This window comes from Medicago sativa, chromosome 2 (assembly GCF_051527215.1).
Source record: "Medicago sativa cultivar Bolivia chromosome 2, Bolivia_mono, whole genome shotgun sequence".
Lineage (NCBI taxonomy): Eukaryota > Viridiplantae > Streptophyta > Magnoliopsida > Fabales > Fabaceae > Medicago > Medicago sativa.
Window position 1 is genome coordinate 49,791,562 of NC_140750.1, and position 6,243 is coordinate 49,797,804.

The window sequence follows — 6,243 nt, forward strand, 5'->3', positions numbered from 1 at the left end:
TATTATTTTATGAAAGAAACGAACAAAATGGTTATGTTGCTTCCATTTTTTATACGATTAAAGGACCCCCCAAGTAATGTTATGATTCACGGATAATTTAAAGGATCTTGAAACAAGAAAATAATATTTAAAAATTGTCCCTACAATTAATTGTATTAGAATGAAGAAAAACATTAGATTCACAAGAAGATAAGAAAAGCTAGAATAAAGCGTTCCATAAAAAAAAATATAATAATCCTGAGTGATGAGTGAGGTATGCCAATTTAGTTTAGGGCCTGGGGGTTTAAAAAAAATATTGGTGTGGATCAATGATTTGGGGTGCACATGTAAATTGTGTTTAGGGAGTAAATTTTTTACATGATATCGATAATTATATTTGTATTTGAAATATGAAAATAATAAAAGACAAACACATAAACATTATTAAGCTTATAATATAGGAGGGACATTTGAACCCCAATCTTACAGGCGATGTCACGGACATTTATCCTGTACCCCTACACTTATCTTTACCCCTACAAATTACAAAAAATTCCAATTTTATCCTCCTTTTCTTCACCCCACAAAAATTAGAAACAAGAGAATTCATCCAACTTTAAACAAAAAAAGTCCCAAATCTTCTTACTCTAAAAATTCACCCTTCTCTTCCCCTACGAAAATTCATCAAAAACGGCTACCAATTATTTCAATCTTCCTTTTTCACTACTATAAAAAAAAAAAAATTAGTTTTTGTCTTTTTATTTTCCCCAATTTTTTTATTATTATGGATCAAATAGTTTTTTCTTATTATAATGGTTCCATCGTCGCCACTGGAACCGAAAAGAAAGATCAGAATAGCAATACATCACAATTTACAACTATCCATTAAACCTTCAACGTTTTTTGTGGTTCCTTACAACGTATCCATTAAACACATCAATTTTCCACTGTCTTGAACTATACCCAACAACCAATTCCTTCGTTTCTATTTCCAACAACAATATTACACTGAAAAGTCTGAATTTTTTGTGATTTATAGGGGTGAAAGTATAAATGAAGTGTATAAGATAAATTTTTCCGATGTCAAATCTTGTTAATTTGTCACACGTAAAAAACAAATGCACACGTAAAAATATCCAAAACATACACATACATACAGCAACGAAGTCGATGCTTAAATTTGTCAAAAAAACAAAAAACAATGTTGAAAAGATAAAGATACTTATAAAACAAAAAACAATGTTGAAAAGATAAAGATACTTATAAATTCAAAGATGTTACTCTAATGAGGATGAGTGCTAGTCGCTTTCATTCTAACACTTTCTTTTCAACAACTTTTACTCATTTATTGAATAAAATTTAAATGGATCTCGTATTAAGTAGTGAGACCCAACAAAAGAGCGAGTGTTTGTTTCGTTTTGCTGTGACGAAAATTGATTATGTAAAATTGATTCTAGGCAATTGAGTTTGTATTGAAGTTTATTTTTAGTTTAAAATCATGGTTAAAGTATGGCTTTGAAAGCATGGAACTATAACTCTTGTAAGATGATGTATGCAATTTGAACAGAATAGTGTAGTTTGATAATTATGAGATGTGGATTTGGTTCTCATGAATGAGTGTTTTAACTTTTAATTGCTAAGAAGTATAGAATTTTATGGGGGATGGCTCGGGGTTTAACAGATTTTAAGATAATTTATGTGTTATTTGTGACTTTGTTAACTATATAAGTTTTTGATTGAGAGTATTATATAAGTGGGTTGAAATGAACTTTTGTTGCATTATATGCCAGTAATTATTGGTGAGTTATGCATTTTTTAAGTTGCGTTGGTTCATCTGTCTCTTGTGAATGCTATTTTTCATTGCACATAGTTGCCATCACCATCTGATCAAGCACAAAAATAAATAGAAGGAAAACATTATATTCATTTGTTAAAGACTCTTCAAGAATCGTGAACGAAATTCTTTCTGCATAACTCATAATTCATAATTCCCAGGAAGAGACGTCTCATTGACGACACTTCTTTATTAAATATTGTAGAAGACTTCTATATATATGAGATTTCATAGCTAGGATTTTAAAATTTGGTGCAATCTGTTGCCTTGAAAGAAACCACCTGCCTTTCCAGATCAAACCCAATCAAATAGTTTGACTGGGCATAGTTTCCGTAAGTGACATATTCGTCACTAGTGTTGAAGACTGCGAAGCAGAAATTACCACCTTCAACCGGAATGAACATTTGAGCGGGCGTTAAGAGTACATCTCCACTTTCAAAATGAACGGTTAGTGTTGGTCCATTAAGATTAGTTGGTGTTTGATAGCAAAGCTCGTAACCATTTATCCGAAAAGGTTCCAATGCTACTTTGTTCCTCACTTGTTCGATCAATCTGTGATAAAATTCTTCTGGTATATAAGTATTGTCTGTCCCCGAATCAATCAAAACGTTACCCTTTGCAATAGTCCCTGAAGAAGAATCATTACTAAAGGGCAAATTAATATCTTCTACACTAATGCCTATTAGGGTAGCAAAATATCCGGTCCCATCTTTAGAAATTAAAGGTGTAGAAACCGTACCATCCCCTAATACTTCACTCCCTTTACCGAAATTCATTTGGCTTGTAATACTAGGGTCAGTGTTGAATGGAACCAAACATTGAGAAAACATGTTGCCTCCAAGAGAAGAACCTATTTGAGAAATGAGTGACAGGGGTCCTCTTCCAAGACCTATTAAACCCATCTCGCGGTCATTGAAACCACTGTTGTTGTGTCCGCATCCAAAAATAATGCCTTGAAAGGCCATTGGTTCCCCTGTGGTTGATGTTAAGGTAAGTGTTTCATGTGCCAACACTCCTTGTGTGGTGGAATTATCTACATAAGAATATGTGTAGGTGCAAATCTTTTGATCAGGAGAACACAAGTTACTTAGTTTATTACATGACTCCGATCCACATGTTATGTTGGTGTATGTGGAGGAGCTCTGAGGATCAAACATAGGGTTTTGTTGTTCGTAGCAGTTAGTGCAAGGAATGCATTGGAACCATACAAGGTCACTGCCTGTGTCTGCTACAGCATAGGCCTTTATTGGCGGAGTTCCAATCGAGAGTTCCATGAGATACTCACTTTGATAGGCACTTACCGGAGATTGTATAGTACTTGGTTTGTAAGAATCATGGGAAGAGTTTCTTCGAATCAGTTTGACAGAGAACCCGTCGTTGTGAGCTCCAATGGATGAGAATAGGAACAAGAGGCCTATGATGGCCAAGCATGAATGAATTGTTCTCAGATAAGCCATAACGTAATATACTCAAGACCTGATATAATGCAAGAGGTTTTCAATGTGAAGTTTAGGTAAAGAAATGTGCTTTATATTGCCTAATAAGAAGGGTTTATCCATATTTTCTAAGGGAAAGACATACACGGATAGTGTCATCTATCCACATTTTATATTGGTATTATAAGTGTTTTAATTTAATTTTATAATATTTATACTAATGAAAATTTGATTTATGAAATAATTGACTAAAATTTGTGATTAATTTTTTTGTTCCTTATAATATGATGTATATTTAAATTTAAATTAAAAAAATAAATGGGTTATTAAAATTATAAAGACATATTTAGAGCGATGGAGCCATAATGAATGTGTTTAAAAGTAAAACTATTTTATAGTAATTTAGGTATATTGAAAATCGGATACATCAAAAAATTATATATCCTTTTTCTTTTTGTAAAATCATACATCATCTTTATAAGAAGAAAAGAGGATATACAAAAAATTATGTATCCTCTTTTCTTTTACCTATTACTAGTCAAAAAATAATTTTTTCAAATATTGTTGCTCTTTCTTTTCTTCTTCTCAAAACCCTAACAGTCATCACTTTTCTTCTTCTTGGTCTCCTGAAATGGGGTGGTTTATGGTCAATTTTGACTTAGAATCACTCTTCCAAATTGTGTTTCTTTTTATTTAAGATAATTAAGTGATTCTCATATATTTTCAGTCTTCTTTCATGTGTTTTTGTGATTTCGTCATCTTAGCACAATTTTGTGTATTTTGATTTTCAGTTTTTGTGTGGCATGTGTTTTTTTATTATTCGTCTTAGTGCGATGTTTATTTGATCCATGTTAAAGGATTAGTTTTGATCAAGTGCATATTCAATCAATGACAAATCCGTATAGATGAGTATTCTGGAGACTTGAATATAGTCATATTTGTAAGCATATGTACTCTTTCATTTTATTTTAGTAACATTGATGTTGGATGCTAAGTTGGTTCACAAATTCATTTTTTTTTTGTTTTTAGCGAACTCGTATTGTATCAATGTACACTATCCTTTTTTTTTTTTTGTGGTGTCTGGGGTTCGAACCCAAGACCTTGCATATATTATGCATTGTCGTTGCCAAGTAACTTAAGCTCACAGAGACTATCAATGTACTTTATCAATTTAAATGAATGAATATCGTTTATTTTTGTAAAAAAATAAATAAATAATTAAGGAAGTCGCAAAAAAATATTAATCTTATGAAAAAAATAAACTTTTGATGCATTAATGCTCGTCTCTATTTCGTGAGATATTTTAAACTTGACTATAATTAGGATGATAAAATTCGTCTCTATTTTGTCTAGAAGTCCTAGCTCAACTAGCTCAATTGTGTGTGAGTTTAATTTCAGTGGATTACCACTTCATTTAAGACCAAAAAAAAAATTAATAATTTTTTATGTTAAAAAATTCACCCATAACTACTTATTTTAATATTCTAATGATAAGCAAGTATAAAATCTTCTCAGCGAAATAAAAATCATGTCTAAAATCAATTTCAATTTTTCGTGTTTTTTACCTGGAAATAATTTTTTATTTTTTTTTGTGACTAGTTATGATTATTTCTCCTAATTAAGCAATTTGACCTTAGCGAAAAAAAATAGCAATTTGACCTAATATATTTTCTAATAAATCCAAACAAATCGTTTTAGAGTAAATTTAGTTAAACAAATTTACAATTTTTTTAGGGAGTAACCAAATTTAACTTTGTGACCATAACATAAATTAAGGAATTTTCCCTACTTGTAACGAAAACAAAACAAAAAAAAAAAGCAATATTCCCTACTATTATTTAGTGACAAAATTTACTTAGCTACCATCACATAAAGATTGACCAAGAAGCAAATCTTAATTAACAAGAATTTTTTAGGGAGTAACCAAATTTAACTTTGTGACCAAAACATAAATTAAGGAATTTTCCCTACTTGTAACGAAAAAAAAAAATACTCCCTACTATTATTTAGTGACAAAATTTACTTAGCCACCATCACATAAAAGATTGACCAAGAAGCAATCTTAATTAAGAAGAAATCTAGCCCGTGAAACAACTAAAACTTATGTAGCAATAATAAGAATAAATTTTGCCCAATTAAAATAACAACAATCTACAATAATAAGAATAATTTTTTTTGAGAAAATAGAATAATATTGAGCAATGTAAAAAGACATTATTTTAGTTTTATTTACTTAAATATTTTATTTTATTTCTATGTACAATTAAATGCAACAAAAATAGATAGACGGATATTTTAGTTCCTGTCTTTTCGCTATTGTATTATAAATCCTATTACCAGTAAAAAAAAATATTAATCATATATTATGAAAAAAAATATTTGATTCAGTGATTCTCGTCTCTATTTGGTGAGAATATTTTTTGTATAAGCTAAGAGCAGGTGAAAATATTTTAATCTTGATAATAATTAGGATAACAATATTCCTTCAAAAAAAATTAGGATAATAATATAATAAAAAATTTATGTCAAACAATTCACCTACGACTAGCTATATATTTTTTTTTTTTGAGGGAACTACGACTAAACTATTTTAACATTCTAATTTTAACTATAATCAAGTTTAAAATCTTATAACCGAAATAAAATCATGTTGAAAATCAATTTAAATTTTTCAGTATTTTTTTTAACTGGAAATTTATAATTTTTTAGTAGTTATAATTATTTCTCTTAATTATGCAATTTTCCCTACTACATTTTTCTGTATTAATCCAAAGAAAGTGTGCTAGAGTAAATTTAGTAACAAATTAACATTTTCTTTAGGAGAGTAACCAAATTCACTTCCCCACCATGACATAAATTAAGGAATCTTGTTGACTAAATTTAGTGACCATAAAGATTGACCATGAAGTAATATTAACTAAGAAGTAATCTTACTAAAGAAGAAATCTTTCCCAAAAAACAACCAACACATATGTAGTAAAACATCATGGTCTT

At 29.7% G+C, this 6,243-nt stretch overlaps 1 pseudogene across 1 annotated transcript; it reads right to left on the reverse strand.

Moving 5' to 3' along the window:
• Positions 1 to 1,879: 1,879 nt before the first annotated feature.
• LOC146947173 (aspartic proteinase CDR1 pseudogene) lies at positions 1,880 to 3,357 on the reverse strand (annotated as a pseudogene). The gene has a single exon (XR_015026913.1). The product of XR_015026913.1 is annotated as an aspartic proteinase CDR1 pseudogene (transcript).
• Between the last annotated feature and the right edge of the window lie 2,886 nt (positions 3,358 to 6,243).